The following is a 25,011-nucleotide window of genomic DNA, read 5'->3' as shown; positions in this document are numbered from 1 at the left end:
TTTTGCGGATATTTTGAGAATATATAATAATTTTGGACTAAAAGAAAAAGTAATAGTGATATAAAATTTGCAGAAAAATTCATGATAATATCTTAAAATTTTTAGTACTAATTATGTTATTTTATTTTATTTTTTTTTACTTTTGTGATTCATCGATTGCGCTATCGTGTAATTCGGAAATAAACTGCAAACCGCGAATATATTAAAATTGATTATCGAATTTTCGCGGATTCATAACAAAGAACGTACAAAATTCCTTTTATATATAATATTAATTTATTATAATTTTCATTAAAGGGGGGTGTTATCGATATTATAGAATAGTAATTATTAAGAAATGACAGTTATTACTAATGAAGCACATATGGTGTGCTTGACATCGCCATAAAATTGAGCGATATGATCGGCAACACGACGGTCTAACAATAAGACACAATCGGATGGTAGTGTCGCGCGTTCAAATGCGGGAGTGTCGTTCAAAGTATCGCGCGTTTAAGTGCGGGAGTGTCGTTCAAAGTATCGCGCGTTATCATCAATCAGCAGACTTTGACTTAAATTATTGGACAATCCTGATCAATCTGACCTGAGAGGAGGAGCAGGACTAGGAGGCATCAGGCACCGGCGGAGCAACTTTGTGGTGAGTGTTTATTATTTATATAATATTTATATAATATGATGTATATGTATAATATTTGACTTGTTATAAATCACGTATTTTTTTACGCATAGATATTATATAATTCTATTTATATATTGAATAATTTAAATAAAGGAAAATTAGAGAGAAATAACTCTATATGTATAAATATTATAAAAGTTTTTTATATTTAAAAAAATAATCTTTACAAAATTTATAAAATTATTCAATTATATATACCTATCTACTGATTATTGTACGCGTCGAATATAAAATTTAATGTGTAAAATACTAATTAGATATTAAAATACTAATTAGATAATAATTATTTAAAACGCTGTTATAATTTATATTCTATTTGTATGTTACAGATCAACGTATGCAGTTATCTCCTCTGCTGTTGAACATCGATTGGTAAGTGATAAACTATTATTTTATTACGAGGTAACGGTTTCATAAATATTTGATTGTAGAGATGTAGATTTAGAATGTAGATTGTAGACTGTAGATTGTAGATAGTTACTATCCGTTACCTCAAAATGAATAAACACACAATTAATTAGGATGAATATTTCAATTTAAAAAAAAAAAGATAATTTATACAGTCTTGTTTAAATATTTTCTATTATCGAAGTGAGAATTATTTTATTCATGTTTTCTCATATATTTAAATGCGCTCTTTTTTTCTTCATCTTTTTTAACAAGTTTTAATTATTAGGTGCAATGATTAATTTTTTTGATTGTTTAATGTCGCGATTTAATTATCATAACTTCAAGTTATGACACGCCTTTTTTTAAACACCGGAAAAAAACAAGTGCGCGCTACGCGCATTCTTCAATTTTATATACTAGTTACTAGAACAACACAATCGCGCGCTACGCGCGCACCATTCTTCGATTTTTTGTTAAAAATAATATTTAAAAAAAAATAAAATAAAGTTTGTATAAACTTGATTAATATTTTTTCACAGAAATCAGCTGATTAAAGCATTAATTTGATAATTAAATTTTAAAATAATAATATGATAAAAATAGTAATATATTTAATAGTAATATAATTAAAATAGTATTATGTTGTAAATAATATGTTATAATACCTTCTTCTTGATTAATATTTTTTGATAGAAATCAGCTGATAACTGTCAAAAATATTATAACATATTATTTAAAACATATTATTTAAAAAATTAATAAGCAAATTAACACTTTAATCAGCTGATTTCTGTCAAAAAATATTAATTAAGCGAAAATTTGTTAATTAAATTTTAAAATAATAATATGTTATAAAAATTAAAATAATAATATGTATTAAATAATATAATATAATACTTAAAATTCGATTGTTATTTTTGAAAACTATCAGCTGATTTCTGTCAAAAAATATTAATCGCAGCTAAGGCATTATAACATATTATTTACAACATATATTACTATTTTAATTTTTATAACATATTATTATTTTAAATTTTAATTAGCAAATTAACGATTTATTTAAATTTTAAACTAATAATATGTTATAAAAATTAAAATAATAATATATGTTTTAAATAATGTCATAATTCTTTTTGACAGTTATCAGTTGATTTCTGTCATAAAATATTCGAGTTTAAAATATTATAACATATTATTTACATCATATTATCACATTTTTATGAAATTAATTTTATCTGATATCTAAATATTAAAAAAACAAATTTTGTACATTTTTTTCTATAACGATAATTTTTTCACATTTTTATGAAATTAATTTTATCACATTTTTATGAAATTAATTTTATCTGATATCTAAATATTAAAAAAAAAATTTTGTACATTTTTTTCTATAACGATAATTTTTTCACATTAAATTCAACAATAATATTCAAAGAAATTATAATAAATTTTTTATCGATGTAACACATAGTAAAATAGATTAATGTATACCTAAATGATAACAATATATATAATTATTATATTATATTTGTATAACTATATATAAAACTAAAAATTATGAATTAAAATTATTCAAATATATATATAATCGCATTTTTAAGAGCAGATGTTCAGATCATTTTAATTACTTATTTGAAAAACATTGAATGCATTTTCATTTTGAATTTGACTCGTGCTTTATTATGTAATAAATTCATTTTTACGATAGTGGTCCCATTTCAATATTTATATAATTTAATTAAATTAGATTTGATAAATTTAATCATTTTAATTATTTATTTGAAAGACATTGAATGCATTTTCATCAAGAATTTGACTCGTGCTTCATTATGTAATAATTTCCTTTTTATGATAGTGGTCCAATTTAAATATTTTTATAATTTAATTAAATTAGATGAGTGATAAGTTTAATCATTTTAATTATTTATTTGAAAGACATTGAATGCATTTTCATCAAGAATTTGACTATTGCTTCGTTATGAAATAATTTAATTTTTACGATATTAGTTCCATTTATATATTTATACAATTTAAATAACTGAGATCTAAGATCATTTCAATAATTTTAATTACTTATTTGAAAGACATTGAATGCATTTTCATTAAGAATTTGACTCTTCTTTCATTATTTAATAATTTCATTTTTACGATAGTGGTCCCATTTCAATATTTAGATAATTAAATTAAATTAGATGTGTGATAAGTATAATCATTCTAATTACTTATTTTAAAGACATTGAATGCATTTTCATTAGGAATTGGACTCTTTTTTTATTATGTAATAATTGCATTTTTACGATATTGGTCCCATTTAAATATTTATATAATTTAATTAAATTAGATGTTTGATAAATTTAATCATTTTAATTATTTATTTGAAAGACATTGAACGCCTTTTCAGCGAGAATTTGACTCGTGCTTCATTATGTAATAATTTCCTTTTTACGATAGTGGTCCCATTTAAATATTTATATAATTTAATTAAATTAGATGAGTGATAAGTTTAATCATTTTAATTATTTTTTTGAAAGACATTGAATGCATTTTCAGCGAGAATTTGACACGTGCTTCATTATGTAATAATTTCCTTTTTACGATAGTGGTCCCATTTAAATATTTATATAATTTAATTAAATTAGATGAGTGATAAGTTTAATCATTTTAATTATTTATTTGAAAGACATTGAATGCATTTTCATCAAGAATTTGACTCGTGCTTCATTATGTAATAATTTCCTTTTTACGATAGTGGTCCCATTTAAATATTTTTATAATTAAATTAAATTAGATGAGTGATAAGTTTAATCATTTTAATTACTTATTTGAAAGACATTGAATGCATTTTCTTCAAAAATTTGACTCGTGCTTCATTATGTAATAATTTCATTTTTACGATATTGGTCCCATCAGAATATTTATATAATTTAATTAAATTAGATGTGTGATAAGTTTAATCATTTTAATTACTTATTTGAAAGACATTGAATGCATTTTTATTTAGAATTTGACTAGTGCTTTATTATGTAATAAATTTATTTTTACGATATTGGTTCTATTTAAATATTTATATAATTTAAATAACTGAGATCTAAGATTATTTCAATCATCTTAATTACTTATTTGAAAGACATTAATGCATTTTCATTAAGAATTTGATTCTTGCTTCATTATGTAATAATTTCATTTTTACGATATTGGTCCCATCTGAATATTTATATAATTTAATTAAATTAGATGTTCGATCAATTTAATCATTTTAATTATATATTTGAAAGACATTGAATGAATTTTCATTTAGAATTTGACTCTTGCTACATTATGTAATAATTTCATTTTTACGTTATTGGTCCCATCTTAATATTTATATAATTTAATTAAATTAGATGTGTTATAAGTTTAATCATTTTAATTACTTATTTGAAAGACATTAATGCATTTTCATCAAGAATTTGACTCGTGCTTCATTATGTAATAAATTCATTTTTACTATATTGGTCCCATTTAAATATTTATATAATTTAATTAAATTAGGTGTGTGATAAGTTTAATCATTCTAATTACTTATTTAAAAGACATTGAATGCATTTTCATTAGGAATAATACTATTCTTTCGTTATGTAATAATTTCATTTTTTTGATATTGGTCCCATTTAAATATTTATACAATTAAATTAAATTAGATGAGAGATTAGTTTATTCTTTCTAATTACTTATTTGAAAGACCTTGAATGCATTTTCATCAAAAATTTGACTCGTGCTTAATTATGTAATAATTTCATTTTTACGATATTGGTCCAATCTGAATATTTATATAATTTAATTTAATTATATGTGTGATAAGTTTAATCATTTTAATTACTTATTTGAAAGACATTGAATGCATTTTTATTTACAATTTGACTCGTGCTTTATTATGTAATAAATTTATTTTTACGATATTGGTTCTATTTAAATATTTATATAATTTAAATAACTGAGATCTAAGATTATTTCAATCATTTTAATTACTTATTTGAAAGACATTGAATGCATTTTTATTTAGAATTTGACTTATGCTTTATTATGTAATAAATTTATTTTTACGATATTGCTTCTATTTAAATATTTATATAATTTTAATAACTGAGATCTAAGATTATTTCAATCATCTTAATTACTTATTTGAAAGACATTGAATGCATTTTCATTAAGAATTTGACTCTTGCTTCAGTATTTAATAGTTTCATTTTTACGATATTGGTCCCATCTGAATATTTATATAATTTATTTAAATTAGATGTGTGATAAGTTTAATCATTTTAATTACTTATTTGAAAGACATTAATGCATTTTCATTAAGAATTTGATTCTTGCTTCATTATGTAATAATTTCATTTTTACGATATTGGTCCCATCTGAATATTTATATAATTTAATTAAATTAGATGTTTGATCAATTTAATCATTTTAATTATATATTTGAAAGACATTGATCGCATTTTCATTAAGAATTTGACTCTTGCTTCATTATGTAATAATTTCATTTTTACGTTATTGGTCCCATCTGAATATTTATATAATTTACTTAAATTAGATGTGTGATAAGTTTAATCATTTTAATTACTTATTTGAAAGACATTGAATGCATTTTCATTAAGAATTTAATTCTTGCTTCAGTATTTAATAGTTTCATTTTTACGATATTGGTTCCATCTGAATATTTATATAATTTATTTAAATTAGATGTTTGATCAATTTTATCATTTTAATTATATATTTGAAATACATTGAGTGCATTTTCATTAAGAATTTGACTCTTGCTTCATTATGTAATAATTTCATTTTTACGATATTGGTCCCATTTAAATATATATAATTTAATTAAATTAGATGAGTGATAAGTTTAATCATTCTAATTACTTATTTGAAAGACATGGAATGCATTTTCATCAAGAATTTGACTCTTGCTTCATTATGTAATAATTTCATTTTTCTGATATTGGTCCCATTTAAATATTTATACAATTAAATTAAATTAGATGTGTGATAAGTTTAATCATTCTAACTACTTATTTGAAAGACATTGAATGCATTTTCATTAAGAATTTGACTCTTGCTTCATTATGTAATAATTTCATTTTTACGTTATTGGTCCCATCTTAATATTTATATAATTTAATTAAATTAGATGTTTGATCAATTGTGTCATTTTAATTATATATTTGAAATACATTGAATGCATTTTCATTAAAAATTTAATTCTTGCTTCATTATGTAATAATTACATTTTTACGATATTGGTCCCATCTGAATATTTATATAATTTAATTAAATTTGATGTGTGATAAGTTTAATCATTCTAATTACTTATTTAAAAGACATTGAATGCATTTTCATTAGGAATAAGACTATTTTTTCGTTAAGTAATAATTTCATTTTTACGATATTGGTCCCATTTAAATATATATAATTTAATTAAATTAGATGAGTGATAAGTTTAATCATTCTAACTACTTATTTGAAAGACATTGAATGCATTTTCATTAAGAATTTGACTCTTGCTTCATTATGTAATAATTTCATTTTTACGTTATTGGTCCCATCTTAATATTTATATAATTTAATTAAATTAGATGTTTGATCAATTGTGTCATTTTAATTATATAATTGAAATACATTGAGTGCATTTTCATTAAGAATTTGACTCTTGCTTTATTATGTAATAATTTCATTTTATGATATTGGTCCCATTTAAATATATATAATTTAATTAAATTAGATGAGTGATAAGTTTAATCATTCTAATTACTTATTTGAAAGACATTAATGCATTTTCATTAAGAATTTGATTCTTGCTTCATTATGTAATAATTTCGTTTTTACGATATTGGTCCCATCTGAATATTTATATAATTTAATTAAATTAGATGTGTGATAAGTTTAATCATTCTAATTACTTATTTAAAAGACATTGAATGCATTTTCATTAGGAATAAGACTATTTTTTCGTTATGTAATAATTTCATTTTTACGATATTGATCCCATTTAAATATATATAATTTAATTAAATTAGATGAGTGATAAGTTTAATCATTCTAATTACTTATTTGAAAGACATTGAATGCATTTTCATTAAGAATTTGATTCATGCTTCATTATGTAATAATTTCATTTTTACGATATTGGTCCCATCTGAATATTTATACAATTTAATTAAATTAGATGTTTGATCAATTAAATCATTTTAATTATATATTTGAAAGACATTGAATGCATTTTCATTAAGAATTTGATTCTTGCTTCATTATGTAATAATTTCATTTTTACTATATTGGTCCCATCTGAATATTTATATAATTTACTTAAATTAGATGTGTGATAAGTTTAATCATTTTAATTACTTATTTGAAAGACATTGAATGCATTTTCATTAAGAATTTAATTCTTGCTTCAGTATTTAATAGTTTCATTTTTACGATATTGGTTCCATCTGAATATTTATATAATTTATTTAAATTAGATGTTTGATCAATTTTATCATTTTAATTATATATTTGAAATACATTGAGTGCATTTTCATTAAGAATTTGACTCTTGCTTCATTATGTAATAATTTCATTTTTACGATATTGGTCCCATTTAAATATATATAATTTAATTAAATTAGATGAGTGATAAGTTTAATCATTCTAATTACTTATTTGAAAGACATGGAATGCATTTTCATCAAGAATTTGACTCTTGCTTCATTATGTAATAATTTCATTTTTCTGATATTGGTCCCATTTAAATATTTATACAATTAAATTAAATTAGATGTGTGATAAGTTTAATCATTCTAACTACTTATTTGAAAGACATTGAATGCATTTTCATTAAGAATTTGACTCTTGCTTCATTATGTAATAATTTCATTTTTACGTTATTGGTCCCATCTTAATATTTATATAATTTAATTAAATTAGATGTTTGATCAATTGTGTCATTTTAATTATATATTTGAAATACATTGAATGCATTTTCATTAAGAATTTAATTCTTGCTTCATTATGTAATAATTACATTTTCACGATATTGGTCCCATCTGAATATTTATATAATTTAATTAAATTTGATGTGTGATAAGTTTAATCATTCTAATTACTTATTTAAAAGACATTGAATGCATTTTCATTAGGAATAAGACTATTTTTTCGTTAAGTAATAATTTCATTTTTACGATATTGGTCCCATTTAAATATATATAATTTAATTAAATTAGATGAGTGATAAGTTTAATCATTCTAACTACTTATTTGAAAGACATTGAATGCATTTTCATTAAGAATTTGACTCTTGCTTCATTATGTAATAATTTCATTTTTACGTTATTGGTCCCATCTTAATATTTATATAATTTAATTAAATTAGATGTTTGATCAATTGTGTCATTTTAATTATATAATTGAAATACATTGAGTGCATTTTCATTAAGAATTTGACTCTTGCTTTATTATGTAATAATTTCATTTTATGATATTGGTCCCATTTAAATATATATAATTTAATTAAATTAGATGAGTGATAAGTTTAATCATTCTAATTACTTATTTGAAAGACATTAATGCATTTTCATTAAGAATTTGATTCTTGCTTCATTATGCAATAATTTCGTTTTTACGATATTGGTCCCATCTGAATATTTATATAATTTAATTAAATTAGATGTGTGATAAGTTTAATCATTCTAATTACTTATTTAAAAGACATTGAATGCATTTTCATTAGGAATAAGACTATTTTTTCGTTATGTAATAATTTCATTTTTACGATATTGATCCCATTTAAATATATATAATTTAATTAAATTAGATGAGTGATAAGTTTAATCATTCTAATTACTTATTTGAAAGACATTGAATGCATTTTCATTAAGAATTTGATTCATGCTTCATTATGTAATAATTTCATTTTTACGATATTGGTCCCATCTGAATATTTATACAATTTAATTAAATTAGATGTTTGATCAATTAAATCATTTTAATTATATATTTGAAAGACATTGAATGCATTTTCATTAAGAATTTGATTCTTGCTTCATTATGTAATAATTTCATTTTTACTATATTGGTCCCATCTGAATATTTATATAATTTAATTAAATTAGATGTGTGATAAGTTTAATCATTTTAATTACTTATTTGGAAGACATTGGATGCATTTTCATTAAGAATTTGACTCTTGCTTCATTATGTAATAATTTCATTTTTACGATATTGGTCCAATCTGAATATTTATATAATTTAATTTAATAATATGTGTGATAAGTTTAATCATTTTAATTACTTATTTGAAAGACATTGAATGCATTTTCATTAAGAATTTGATTCTTGCTCCATTATGTAATAATTTCATTTTTACGATTTTGGTCCCATCTGAATATTTATATAATTTAATTAAATTAGATGTGTGATAAGTTTAATCATTCTAATTACTTATTTAAAAGACATTGAATGCATTTTCATTAGGAATAAGACTATTTTTTCTTTATGTAATAATTTCATTTTTACGATATTGGTCCCATTTAAATATATATAATTTAATTAAATTAGATGAGTGATAAGTTTAATCATTCTAATTACTTATTTAAAAGACATTGAATGCATTTTCATTAGGTATAAGACTATTTTTTCGTTATGTAATAATTTCATTTTTACGATATTGGTCCCATTTAAATATATATAATTTAATTAAATTAGATGAGTGATAAGTTTAATCATTTTAATTACTTATTTGAAAGACCTTGAATGCATTTTCATTAAGAATTTGACTCGTGCTTCATTATGTAATAATTTCATTTTTACGATATTGGCCCCTTTTAAATATTTATATAAATAAATTAAATTAGATGTGTGATACGTTTAATCATTTTAATTACTTATTTGAAAGACATTGAATGCATTTTTATTTAGAATTTGACTTGTGTTTTATTATGTAATAAATTTATTTTTACGATATTGGTTCTATTTAAATATTTATATATTTTTAATACCTGAGATCTAAGATTATTTCAATCATCTTATTTACTTATTTGAAAGTCATTGAATGCATTTTCATTAAGAATTTGACTCTTGCTTCAGTATTTAATAGTTTCATTTTTACGATATTGGTCCCATCTGAATATTTATATAATTTATTTAAATTAGATGTGTGATAAGTTTAATCATTTTAATTACTTATTTGAAAGACATTGAATGCATTTTTATTTAGAATTTGACTCGTGCTTTATTATGTAATGAATTTATTTTTACGATACTGGTTCTATTTAAATATTTATATAATTTAAATAACTGAGATCTATGATTATTTCAAACATCTTAATTACTAATTTGAAAGACTTTGGATGCATTTTCATTAAGAATTTGACTCTTGCTTCATTATGTAATAATTTCAATTTTACGATATTGGTCCCATCTGAATATTTATATAATTTAATTAAATTAGATGAGTGATAAGTTTTATCATTTTAATTACTTATTTGAAAGACATTGAATGCATTTTCATCAAGAATTTGACTCGTGCTTCATTATGTAATAATTTCATTTTTACGATATTGGTCCCTTTTAAATTTTTTATATAATTAAATTAAATTAGATGTGTGATACGTTTAATCATTTTAATTACTAATTTGAAAGACATTGAATGCATTTTCAATAAGAATTTGACTCTTGCTTCATTATGTAATAATTTCATTTTTACGTTATTGGTCCCATCTTAATATTTATATAATTTACTTAAATTAGATGTGTGATAAGTTTAATCATTTTAATTATTTATTTGAAAGACATTGAATGCATTTTCATTAAGAATTTAATTCTTGCTTCAGTATTTAATAGTTTCATTTTTACGATATTGGTTCCATCTGAATATTTATATAATTTATTTAAATTAGATGTTTGATCTATTTTATCATTTTAATTATATATTTGAAAGACATTGAATGCATTTTCATTAAGAATTTGACTCTTGCTTCATTATGTAATAATTTCATTTTTAAGTTATTGGTCCCATCTTAATATTTATATAATTTAATTAAATTAGATGTTTGATCAATTGTGTCATTTTAATTATATATTTGAAATACATTGAATGCATTTTCATTAAGAATTTAATTCTTGCTTCATTATGTAATAATTACATTTTTACGATATTGGTCCCATCTGAATATTTATATAATTTAATTAAATTAGATGTGTGATAAGTTTAATCATTCTAATTACTTAATTGAAAGACATTGAATGCATTTTCATTAAGAATTTGTCTCGTGCTTCATTATGTAATAATTTCATTTTTACGATATTGGTCCCTTTTAAATTTTTTATATAATTAAATTAAATAAGATGTGTGATACGTTTAATCAGTTTAATTACTAATTTGAAAGACATTGAATGCATTTTCATCAAGAATTTGACTCGTGCTTCATTATGTAATAATTTCATTTTTACGATATTGGCCCCTTTTAAATATTTATATAAATAAATTAAATTAGATGTGTGATACGTTTAATCATTTTAATTACTTATTTTTAAGACATTGAATGCATTTTTATTTAGAATTTGACTCGTGCTTTATTATGTAATAAATTTATTTTTACGATATTGGTTCTATTTAAATATTTATATAATTTAAATAACTGAGATCTAAGATTATTTCAATCATCTTAATAACTAATTTGAAAGACTTTGAATGCATTTTCATTAAGAATTTGAATCTTGCTTCATTATGTAATAATTTCATTTTTACGATATTGGTCCCATCTGAATATTTATATTATTTAATTAATTCAGATGTGTGATAAGTTTAATCATTCTAATTACTTATTTGAAAGACATTGAATACATTTTCATTAAGAATTTGACTCTTGCTTCATTATGTAATAATTTCATTTTTATGATATTGGTCCAATCTGAATATTTATATAATTTAATTTAATTATATGTGTGATAAGTTTAATCATTTTAATTACTTATTTGAAAGACATTGAATGCATTTTAATTTAGAATTTGACTTATGCTTTATTATGTAATAAATTTATTTTTACGATATTGGTTCTATTTAAATATTTATATAATTTTAATAACTGAGATCTAAGATTATTTCAATCATCTTAATAACTAATTTGAAAGACTTTGAATGCATTTTCATTAAGAATTTGACTCTTGCTTCAGTATTTAATAGTTTCATTTTTACGATATTGGTCCCATCTGAATATTTATATAATTTATTTAAATTAGATGTGTGATAAGTTTAATCATTTTAATTACTTATTTGAAAGACATTAATGCATTTTCATTAAGAATTTGATTCTTGCTTCATTATGTAATAATTTCATTTTTACGATATTGGTCCCATCTGAATATTTATATAATTTAATTAAATTAGATGTTTGATCAATTTAATCATTTTAATTATATATTTGAAAGACATTGAACGCATTTTCATTAAGAATTTGACTCTTGCTTCATTATGTAATAATTTCACTTTTACGTTATTGGTCCCATCTGAATATTTATATAATTTACTTAAATTAGATGAGTGATAAGTTTAATCATTCTAATTACTTATTTGAAAGACCTTGAATGCATTTTCATTAAGAATTTGACTCGTGCTTCATTATGTAATAATTTCATTTTTACGATATTGGCCCCTTTTAAATATTTATATAAATAAATTAAATTAGATGTGTGATACGTTTAATCATTTTAATTACTTATTTGAAAGACATTGAATGCATTTTTATTTAGAGTTTGACTTGTGTTTTATTATGTAATAAATTTATTTTTACGTTATTGGTTCTATTCAAATATTTATATAATTTTAATAACTGAGATCTAAGATTATTTCAATCATTTTAATTACTTATTTGAAAGACATTGAATGCATTTTTATTTAGAATTTGATTTTTGCTTCATTATGTAATAATTTCATTTTTACGATATTGGTCCCATCTGAATATTTATATAATTTAATTAAATTAGATGTTTGATCAATTTAATCATTTTAATTATATATTTGAAAGACATTGAATGCATTTTCATTAAGAATTTGACTCTTGCTTCATTATGTAATAATTTCATTTTTACGTTATTGGTCCCATCTTAATATTTATATAATTTAATTAAATTAGATATTTGATCAATTTTATCATTTTAATTATATATTTGAAATACATTGAATGCATTTTCATTAAGAATTTGATTCTTGCTTCATTATGTCATAATTTCATTTTTACGATATTGGTCCAATCTGAATATTTATATAATTTAATTAAATTATATGTGTGATAAGTTTAATCATTTTAATTACTTATTTGAAAGACATTGAATGCATTTTCATCAAGAATTTGACTCGTGCTTCATTATGTAATAAATTCATTTTTACGATATTGGTCCCATCTGAATATTTATATAATTTAATTAAATTAGATGTTTGATCAATTTAATCATTTTAATTATTTAGTTGAAAGTCATTGAATGCATTTTCATCAAGAATTTTACTCGTGCTTCATTATGTAATAAATTCATTTTTACGATATTGGTCCCATCTGAATATTTTTATAATTTAATTAAATTAGATGTTTGATCAATTTAATCATTTTAATTATATAATTGAAAGACATTGAATGCATTTTCATTAAGAATTTGACTCTTGCTTCATTATGTAATAATTTCATTTTTACGTTATTGGTTCTATTTAAATATTTATATAATTTTAATAACTGAGATCTAAGATTATTTCAATCATCTTAATTACTTATTTGAAAGACATGGAATGCATTTTCATTAAGAATTTGACTCTTGCTTCAGTATTTAATAGTTTCATTTTTACGATATTGGTTCCATCTGAATATTTATATAATTTATTTAAATTAGATGTTTGATCAATTTTATCATTTTAATTATATATTTGAAATACATTGAGTGCATTTTCATTAAGAATTTGACTCTTGCTTCATTATGTAATAATTTCATTTTTACGATATTGGTCCCATTTAAATATATATAATTTAATTAAATTAGATGAGTGATAAGTTTAATCATTCTAATTACTTATTTGAAAGACATGGAATGCATTTTCATCAAGAATTTGACTCTTCCTTTATAATTAAATAATTTCATTTTTACGATATTTGTCCCTTTTAAATATATATATAATTAAATTAAATTAGATGAGAGATAAGTTTATTCTTTCTAATTACTTATTTGAAAGATCTTGAATGCATTTTCATTAAGAATTTGACTCGTGCTTCATTATGTAATAAATTCATTTTTACGATATTGGTCCCATCTGAATATTTATATAATTTAATTAAATTAGATGTTTGATCAATTTAATCATTTTAATTATATATTTGAAAGACATTGAATGCATTTTCATTAAGAATTTGACTCTTGCTTCATTATGTAATAATTTCATTTTTATGATAGTGGTCCAATTTAAATATTTTTATAATTTAATTAAATTAGATGAGTGATAAGTTTAATCATTTTAATTATTTATTTGAAAGACATTGAATGCATTTTCATCAAGAATTTGACTATTGCTTCGTTATGAAATAATTTAATTTTTACGATATTAGTTCCATTTATATATTTATACAATTTAAATAACTGAGATCTAAGATCATTTCAATAATTTTAATTACTTATTTGAAAGACATTGAATGCATTTTCATTAAGAATTTGACTCTTCTTTCATTATTTAATAATTTCATTTTTACGATAGTGGTCCCATTTCAATATTTAGATAATTAAATTAAATTAGATGTGTGATAAGTATAATCATTCTTATTACTTATTTTAAAGACATTGAATGCATTTTCATTAGGAATTGGACTCTTTTTTTATTATGTAATAATTGCATTTTTACGATATTGGTCCCATTTAAATATTTATATAATTTAATTAAATTAGATGTTTGATAAATTTAATCATTTTAATTATTTATTTGAAAGACATTGAACGCCTTTTCAGCGAGAATTTGACTCGTGCTTCATTATGTAATAATTTCCTTTTTACGATAGTGGTCCCATTTAAATATTTATATAATTAAATTAAATTAGATGAGTGATAAGTTTAATCATTTTAATTATTTTTTTGAAAGACATTGAATGCATTTTCAGCGAGAATTTGACACGTGCTTCATTATGTAATAATTTCCTTTTTACGATAGTGGTCCCATTTAAATATTTATATAATTTAATTAAATTAGATGAGTGATAAGTTTAATCATTTTAATTATTTATTTGAAAGACATTGAATGCATTTTCATCAAGAATTTGACTCGTGCTTCATTATGTAATAATTTCCTTTTTACGATAGTGGTCCCATTTAAATATTTTTATAATTAAATTAAATTAGATGAGTGATAAGTTTAATCATTTTAATTACTTATTTGAAAGACATTGAATGCATTTTCTTCAAAAATTTGACTCGTGCTTCATTATGTAATAATTTCATTTTTACGATATTGGTCCCATCAGAATATTTATATAATTTAATTAAATTAGATGTGTGATAAGTTTAATCATTTTAATTACTTATTTGAAAGACATTGAATGCATTTTTATTTAGAATTTGACTAGTGCTTTATTATGTAATAAATTTATTTTTACGATATTGGTTCTATTTAAATATTTATATAATTTAAATAACTGAGATCTAAGATTATTTCAATCATCTTAATTACTTATTTGAAAGACATTAATGCATTTTCATTAAGAATTTGATTCTTGCTTCATTATGTAATAATTTCATTTTTACGATATTGGTCCCATCTGAATATTTATATAATTTAATTAAATTAGATGTTCGATCAATTTAATCATTTTAATTATATATTTGAAAGACATTGAATGAATTTTCATTTAGAATTTGACTCTTGCTACATTATGTAATAATTTCATTTTTACGTTATTGGTCCCATCTTAATATTTATATAATTTAATTAAATTAGATGTGTTATAAGTTTAATCATTTTAATTACTTATTTGAAAGACATTAATGCATTTTCATCAAGAATTTGACTCGTGCTTCATTATGTAATAAATTCATTTTTACTATATTGGTCCCATTTAAATATTTATATAATTTAATTAAATTAGGTGTGTGATAAGTTTAATCATTCTAATTACTTATTTAAAAGACATTGAATGCATTTTCATTAGGAATAATACTATTCTTTCGTTATGTAATAATTTCATTTTTTTGATATTGGTCCCATTTAAATATTTATACAATTAAATTAAATTAGATGAGAGATTAGTTTATTCTTTCTAATTACTTATTTGAAAGACCTTGAATGCATTTTCATCAAAAATTTGACTCGTGCTTAATTATGTAATAATTTCATTTTTACGATATTGGTCCAATCTGAATATTTATATAATTTAATTTAATTATATGTGTGATAAGTTTAATCATTTTAATTACTTATTTGAAAGACATTGAATGCATTTTTATTTACAATTTGACTCGTGCTTTATTATGTAATAAATTTATTTTTACGATATTGGTTCTATTTAAATATTTATATAATTTAAATAACTGAGATCTAAGATTATTTCAATCATTTTAATTACTTATTTGAAAGACATTGAATGCATTTTTATTTAGAATTTGACTTATGCTTTATTATGTAATAAATTTATTTTTACGATATTGCTTCTATTTAAATATTTATATAATTTTAATAACTGAGATCTAAGATTATTTCAATCATCTTAATTACTTATTTGAAAGACATTGAATGCATTTTCATTAAGAATTTGACTCTTGCTTCAGTATTTAATAGTTTCATTTTTACGATATTGGTCCCATCTGAATATTTATATAATTTATTTAAATTAGATGTGTGATAAGTTTAATCATTTTAATTACTTATTTGAAAGACATTAATGCATTTTCATTAAGAATTTGATTCTTGCTTCATTATGTAATAATTTCATTTTTACGATATTGGTCCCATCTGAATATTTATATAATTTAATTAAATTAGATGTTTGATCAATTTAATCATTTTAATTATATATTTGAAAGACATTGATCGCATTTTCATTAAGAATTTGACTCTTGCTTCATTATGTAATAATTTCATTTTTACGTTATTGGTCCCATCTGAATATTTATATAATTTACTTAAATTAGATGTGTGATAAGTTTAATCATTTTAATTACTTATTTGAAAGACATTGAATGCATTTTCATTAAGAATTTAATTCTTGCTTCAGTATTTAATAGTTTCATTTTTACGATATTGGTTCCATCTGAATATTTATATAATTTATTTAAATTAGATGTTTGATCAATTTTATCATTTTAATTATATATTTGAAATACATTGAGTGCATTTTCATTAAGAATTTGACTCTTGCTTCATTATGTAATAATTTCATTTTTACGATATTGGTCCCATTTAAATATATATAATTTAATTAAATTAGATGAGTGATAAGTTTAATCATTCTAATTACTTATTTGAAAGACATGGAATGCATTTTCATCAAGAATTTGACTCTTGCTTCATTATGTAATAATTTCATTTTTCTGATATTGGTCCCATTTAAATATTTATACAATTAAATTAAATTAGATGTGTGATAAGTTTAATCATTCTAACTACTTATTTGAAAGACATTGAATGCATTTTCATTAAGAATTTGACTCTTGCTTCATTATGTAATAATTTCATTTTTACGTTATTGGTCCCATCTTAATATTTATATAATTTAATTAAATTAGATGTTTGATCAATTGTGTCATTTTAATTATATATTTGAAATACATTGAATGCATTTTCATTAAAAATTTAATTCTTGCTTCATTATGTAATAATTACATTTTTACGATATTGGTCCCATCTGAATATTTATATAATTTAATTAAATTTGATGTGTGATAAGTTTAATCATTCTAATTACTTATTTAAAAGACATTGAATGCATTTTCATTAGGAATAAGACTATTTTTTCGTTAAGTAATAATTTCATTTTTACGATATTGGTCCCATTTAAATATATATAATTTAATTAAATTAGATGAGTGATAAGTTTAATCATTCTAACTACTTATTTGAAAGACATTGAATGCATTTTCATTAAGAATTTGACTCTTGCTTCATTATGTAATAATTTCATTTTTACGTTATTGGTCCCATCTTAATATTTATATAATTTAATTAAATTAGATGTTTGATCAATTGTGTCATTTTAATTATATAATTGAAATACATTGAGTGCATTTTCATTAAGAATTTGACTCTTGCTTTATTATGTAATAATTTCATTTTATGATATTGGTCCCATTTAAATATATATAATTTAATTAAATTAGATGAGTGATAAGTTTAATCATTCTAATTACTTATTTGAAAGACATTAATGCATTTTCATTAAGAATTTGATTCTTGCTTCATTATGTAATAATTTCGTTTTTACGATATTGGTCCCATCTGAATATTTATATAATTTAATTAAATTAGATGTGTGATAAGTTTAATCATTCTAATTACTTATTTAAAAGACATTGAATGCATTTTCATTAGGAATAAGACTATTTTTTCGTTATGTAATAATTTCATTTTTACGATATTGATCCCATTTAAATATATATAATTTAATTAAATTAGATGAGTGATAAGTTTAATCATTCTAATTACTTATTTGAAAGACATTGAATGCATTTTCATTAAGAATTTGATTCATGCTTCATTATGTAATAATTTCATTTTTACGATATTGGTCCCATCTGAATATTTATACAATTTAATTAAATTAGATGTTTGATCAATTAAATCATTTTAATTATATATTTGAAAGACATTGAATGCATTTTCATTAAGAATTTGATTCTTGCTTCATTATGTAATAATTTCATTTTTACTATATTGGTCCCATCTGAATATTTATATAATTTACTTAAATTAGATGTGTGATAAGTTTAATCATTTTAATTACATATTTGAAAGACATTGAATGCATTTTCATTAAGAATTTAATTCTTGCTTCAGTATTTAATAGTTTCATTTTTACGATATTGGTTCCATCTGAATATTTATATAATTTATTTAAATTAGATGTTTGATCAATTTTATCATTTTAATTATATATTTGAAATACATTGAGTGCATTTTCATTAAGAATTTGACTCTTGCTTCATTATGTAATAATTTCATTTTTACGATATTGGTCCCATTTAAATATATATAATTTAATTAAATTAGATGAGTGATAAGTTTAATCATTCTAATTACTTATTTGAAAGACATGGAATGCATTTTCATCAAGAATTTGACTCTTGCTTCATTATGTAATAATTTCATTTTTCTGATATTGGTCCCATTTAAATATTTATACAATTAAATTAAATTAGATGTGTGATAAGTTTAATCATTCTAACTACTTATTTGAAAGACATTGAATGCATTTTCATTAAGAATTTGACTCTTGCTTCATTATGTAATAATTTCATTTTTACGTTATTGGTCCCATCTTAATATTTATATAATTTAATTAAATTAGATGTTTGATCAATTGTGTCATTTTAATTATATATTTGAAATACATTGAATGCATTTTCATTAAGAATTTAATTCTTGCTTCATTATGTAATAATTACATTTTTACGATATTGGTCCCATCTGAATATTTATATAATTTAATTAAATTTGATGTGTGATAAGTTTAATCATTCTAATTACTTATTTAAAAGACATTGAATGCATTTTCATTAGGAATAAGACTATTTTTTCGTTAAGTAATAATTTCATTTTTACGATATTGGTCCCATTTAAATATATATAATTTAATTAAATTAGATGAGTGATAAGTTTAATCATTCTAACTACTTATTTGAAAGACATTGAATGCATTTTCATTAAGAATTTGACTCTTGCTTCATTATGTAATAATTTCATTTTTACGTTATTGGTCCCATCTTAATATTTATATAATTTAATTAAATTAGATGTTTGATCAATTGTGTCATTTTAATTATATAATTGAAATACATTGAGTGCATTTTCATTAAGAATTTGACTCTTGCTTTATTATGTAATAATTTCATTTTATGATATTGGTCCCATTTAAATATATATAATTTAATTAAATTAGATGAGTGATAAGTTTAATCATTCTAATTACTTATTTGAAAGACATTAATGCATTTTCATTAAGAATTTGATTCTTGCTTCATTATGCAATAATTTCGTTTTTACGATATTGGTCCCATCTGAATATTTATATAATTTAATTAAATTAGATGTGTGATAAGTTTAATCATTCTAATTACTTATTTAAAAGACATTGAATGCATTTTCATTAGGAATAAGACTATTTTTTCGTTATGTAATAATTTCATTTTTACGATATTGATCCCATTTAAATATATATAATTTAATTAAATTAGATGAGTGATAAGTTTAATCATTCTAATTACTTATTTGAAAGACATTGAATGCATTTTCATTAAGAATTTGATTCATGCTTCATTATGTAATAATTTCATTTTTACGATATTGGTCCCATCTGAATATTTATACAATTTAATTAAATTAGATGTTTGATCAATTAAATCATTTTAATTATATATTTGAAAGACATTGAATGCATTTTCATTAAGAATTTGATTCTTGCTTCATTATGTAATAATTTCATTTTTACTATATTGGTCCCATCTGAATATTTATATAATTTAATTAAATTAGATGTGTGATAAGTTTAATCATTTTAATTACTTATTTGAAAGACATTAATGCATTTTCATTAAGAATTTGATTCTTGCTTCATTATGTAATAATTTCATTTTTACGATATTGGTCCCATCTGAATATTTATATAATTTAATTAAATTAGATGTGTGATAAGTTTAATCATTTTAATTACTTATTTGGAAGACATTGGATGCATTTTCATTAAGAATTTGACTCTTGCTTCATTATGTAATAATTTCATATTTACGATATTGGTCCAATCTGAATATTTATATAATTTAATTTAATAATATGTGTGATAAGTTTAATCATTTTAATTACTTATTTGAAAGACATTGAATGCATTTTCATTAAGAATTTGATTCTTGCTCCATTATGTAATAATTTCATTTTTACGATTTTGGTCCCATCTGAATATTTATATAATTTAATTAAATTAGATGTGTGATAAGTTTAATCATTCTAATTACTTATTTAAAAGACATTGAATGCATTTTCATTAGGAATAAGACTATTTTTTCTTTATGTAATAATTTCATTTTTACGATATTGGTCCCATTTAAATATATATAATTTAATTAAATTAGATGAGTGATAAGTTTAATCATTCTAATTACTTATTTAAAAGACATTGAATGCATTTTCATTAGGTATAAGACTATTTTTTCGTTATGTAATAATTTCATTTTTACGATATTGGTCCCATTTAAATATATATAATTTAATTAAATTAGATGAGTGATAAGTTTAATCATTTTAATTACTTATTTGAAAGACCTTGAATGCATTTTCATTAAGAATTTGACTCGTGCTTCATTATGTAATAATTTCATTTTTACGATATTGGCCCCTTTTAAATATTTATATAAATAAATTAAATTAGATGTGTGATACGTTTAATCATTTTAATTACTTATTTGAAAGACATTGAATGCATTTTTATTTAGAATTTGACTTGTGTTTTATTATGTAATAAATTTATTTTTACGATATTGGTTCTATTTAAATATTTATATATTTTTAATACCTGAGATCTAAGATTATTTCAATCATCTTATTTACTTATTTGAAAGTCATTGAATGCATTTTCATTAAGAATTTGACTCTTGCTTCAGTATTTAATAGTTTCATTTTTACGATATTGGTCCCATCTGAATATTTATATAATTTATTTAAATTAGATGTGTGATAAGTTTAATCATTTTAATTACTTATTTGAAAGACATTGAATGCATTTTTATTTAGAATTTGACTCGTGCTTTATTATGTAATGAATTTATTTTTACGATACTGGTTCTATTTAAATATTTATATAATTTAAATAACTGAGATCTATGATTATTTCAAACATCTTAATTACTAATTTGAAAGACTTTGGATGCATTTTCATTAAGAATTTGACTCTTGCTTCATTATGTAATAATTTCAATTTTACGATATTGGTCCCATCTGAATATTTATATAATTTAATTAAATTAGATGAGTGATAAGTTTTATCATTTTAATTACTTATTTGAAAGACATTGAATGCATTTTCATCAAGAATTTGACTCGTGCTTCATTATGTAATAATTTCATTTTTACGATATTGGTCCCTTTTAAATTTTTTATATAATTAAATTAAATTAGATGTGTGATACGTTTAATCATTTTAATTACTAATTTGAAAGACATTGAATGCATTTTCAATAAGAATTTGACTCTTGCTTCATTATGTAATAATTTCATTTTTACGTTATTGGTCCCATCTTAATATTTATATAATTTACTTAAATTAGATGTGTGATAAGTTTAATCATTTTAATTATTTATTTGAAAGACATTGAATGCATTTTCATTAAGAATTTAATTCTTGCTTCAGTATTTAATAGTTTCATTTTTACGATATTGGTTCCATCTGAATATTTATATAATTTATTTAAATTAGATGTTTGATCTATTTTATCATTTTAATTATATATTTGAAAGACATTGAATGCATTTTCATTAAGAATTTGACTCTTGCTTCATTATGTAATAATTTCATTTTTAAGTTATTGGTCCCATCTTAATATTTATATAATTTAATTAAATTAGATGTTTGATCAATTGTGTCATTTTAATTATATATTTGAAATACATTGAATGCATTTTCATTAAGAATTTAATTCTTGCTTCATTATGTAATAATTACATTTTTACGATATTGGTCCCATCTGAATATTTATATAATTTAATTAAATTAGATGTGTGATAAGTTTAATCATTCTAATTACTTAATTGAAAGACATTGAATGCATTTTCATTAAGAATTTGTCTCGTGCTTCATTATGTAATAATTTCATTTTTACGATATTGGTCCCTTTTAAATTTTTTATATAATTAAATTAAATAAGATGTGTGATACGTTTAATCAGTTTAATTACTAATTTGAAAGACATTGAATGCATTTTCATCAAGAATTTGACTCGTGCTTCATTATGTAATAATTTCATTTTTACGATATTGGCCCCTTTTAAATATTTATATAAATAAATTAAATTAGATGTGTGATACGTTTAATCATTTTAATTACTTATTTTTAAGACATTGAATGCATTTTTATTTAGAATTTGACTCGTGCTTTATTATGTAATAAATTTATTTTTACGATATTGGTTCTATTTAAATATTTATATAATTTAAATAACTGAGATCTAAGATTATTTCAATCATCTTAATAACTAATTTGAAAGACTTTGAATGCATTTTCATTAAGAATTTGAATCTTGCTTCATTATGTAATAATTTCATTTTTACGATATTGGTCCCATCTGAATATTTATATTATTTAATTAATTCAGATGTGTGATAAGTTTAATCATTCTAATTACTTATTTGAAAGACATTGAATACATTTTCATTAAGAATTTGACTCTTGCTTCATTATGTAATAATTTCATTTTTATGATATTGGTCCAATCTGAATATTTATATAATTTAATTTAATTATATGTGTGATAAGTTTAATCATTTTAATTACTTATTTGAAAGACATTGAATGCATTTTAATTTAGAATTTGACTTATGCTTTATTATGTAATAAATTTATTTTTACGATATTGGTTCTATTTAAATATTTATATAATTTTAATAACTGAGATCTAAGATTATTTCAATCATCTTAATAACTAATTTGAAAGACATTGAACGCATTTTCATTAAGAATTTGACTCTTGCTTCATTATGTAATAATTTCACTTTTACGTTATTGGTCCCATCTGAATATTTATATAATTTACTTAAATTAGATGAGTGATAAGTTTAATCATTCTAATTACTTATTTGAAAGACCTTGAATGCATTTTCATTAAGAATTTGACTCGTGCTTCATTATGTAATAATTTCATTTTTACGATATTGGCCCCTTTTAAATATTTATATAAATAAATTAAATTAGATGTGTGATACGTTTAATCATTTTAATTACTTATTTGAAAGACATTGAATGCATTTTTATTTAGAGTTTGACTTGTGTTTTATTATGTAATAAATTTATTTTTACGTTATTGGTTCTATTCAAATATTTATATAATTTTAATAACTGAGATCTAAGATTATTTCAATCATTTTAATTACTTATTTGAAAGACATTGAATGCATTTTTATTTAGAATTTGATTTTTGCTTCATTATGTAATAATTTCATTTTTACGATATTGGTCCCATCTGAATATTTATATAATTTAATTAAATTAGATGTTTGATCAATTTAATCATTTTAATTATATATTTGAAAGACATTGAATGCATTTTCATTAAGAATTTGACTCTTGCTTCATTATGTAATAATTTCATTTTTACGTTATTGGTCCCATCTTAATATTTATATAATTTAATTAAATTAGATATTTGATCAATTTTATCATTTTAATTATATATTTGAAATACATTGAATGCATTTTCATTAAGAATTTGATTCTTGCTTCATTATGTCATAATTTCATTTTTACGATATTGGTCCAATCTGAATATTTATATAATTTAATTAAATTATATGTGTGATAAGTTTAATCATTTTAATTACTTATTTGAAAGACATTGAATGCATTTTCATCAAGAATTTGACTCGTGCTTCATTATGTAATAAATTCATTTTTACGATATTGGTCCCATCTGAATATTTATATAATTTAATTAAATTAGATGTTTGATCAATTTAATCATTTTAATTATTTAGTTGAAAGTCATTGAAT

General features: G+C 20.7%; 1 protein-coding gene across 1 annotated transcript in view; it reads right to left on the bottom strand.

Moving 5' to 3' along the window:
• Positions 1–25,011, bottom strand: part of Dhc1 (dynein axonemal heavy chain 1) — a 74,667-nt gene that overhangs the window by 10,491 nt on the left and 39,165 nt on the right. The window lies entirely within an intron of this gene.

This window comes from Prenolepis imparis, unplaced genomic scaffold (genome assembly GCF_030444845.1).
Source record: "Prenolepis imparis isolate NDT839.2.m4 unplaced genomic scaffold, iyPreImpa1.0 SCAF_5, whole genome shotgun sequence".
Classification (NCBI taxonomy): domain Eukaryota; kingdom Metazoa; phylum Arthropoda; class Insecta; order Hymenoptera; family Formicidae; genus Prenolepis; species Prenolepis imparis.
The sequence above is the reverse complement of the archived record's forward strand: the minus strand, read 5'-3'. Positions and strand labels throughout refer to the sequence as shown.